This window comes from Ornithorhynchus anatinus, unplaced genomic scaffold (assembly GCF_004115215.2).
Source record: "Ornithorhynchus anatinus isolate Pmale09 unplaced genomic scaffold, mOrnAna1.pri.v4 scaffold_80_arrow_ctg1, whole genome shotgun sequence".
Taxonomy (NCBI): Eukaryota; Metazoa; Chordata; class Mammalia; order Monotremata; family Ornithorhynchidae; genus Ornithorhynchus; species Ornithorhynchus anatinus.
This window is the reverse complement of record NW_024396936.1, coordinates 2,814,745-2,815,723: the sequence shown is the minus strand read 5'-3', so window position 1 is coordinate 2,815,723 and position 979 is coordinate 2,814,745.

The following is a 979-nucleotide window of genomic DNA, read 5'->3' as shown; positions in this document are numbered from 1 at the left end:
TGCGGGCCCAAAATCTGAACGAAAAGGGTTATGGGTCAAACCCACAAGGCAAACTCTAGGGGGCCCAAATCGGAACCAAAAAAATTCGGGATCAGAGCCGCACGGCAAAGGGTGCGGGGCCCAAACTGGGATGAAAAGGGTTGCAAGCCAAACCTACAAAGCAAAGGCTGCGGGTCCCAACGTGGAACCAAACGGGTTTGGTGCCAAACCTGCAAAGCAAAGGCTGGGCGGGGGCAAACCTGCAAAGCAAAGGCTGCAGGACCCAAACTGGAACTGAAAGGAGGAGAGGGGAAGGAGACTGAAAAAAATCTACGTTTTTTTTTGCGGGGGGGTAGAGGCGGGGCAAACATTGTTTTCCTCTCCCTCAGCCCCCCAAACCAGTCACCACTCCAGCTGATCTGATGACTGCGCAAGTCAACTTCTAGTCCCAGGCTTCACTGCTCTTCTCCTACCAGGCCCTGCCAAATTGGACTCAGTCAACATCAAGGCTCTGCTCCTCAGAGATGAACAGAGTGGGCACGATGATGTCACCCAGTTCTGCTCCAGATAATAGACCCCCAGAAGCTACCTCTTTCAGACACAGGAAGATCCCTTCCTCCAGGCACTGAGATCATGCTGGGTGAACTTACATACAAGAATGTCAACACAAGGAGATTTGAACACAGGGAGCTTAGCCCCCCCCCCCCAAATGGCATTGTTGGGTTGAGGGCAAGGGATGGTTCTTAACTTTATCTCCTGAGTGGTCCAGGGAGCCAGCCAGTCGGGATCCATGCTGCACAGTGAAGATCCTCCTCATATGGAGACCCCCGACTGGTCCGCATCCGGTGGAACGATCGATCGGCAGGTCATCGGTCGTGACCTAATGGATTCTTTGGATGCCGTCGCTCTCATCTATCCTGTGAGCAGTGGCAGAGGGGCGGGGGGTGAGCTACCGTGAGGCCAAGGACAATTGTTTTTTTTTCCTCTAAAACTAGGGAAA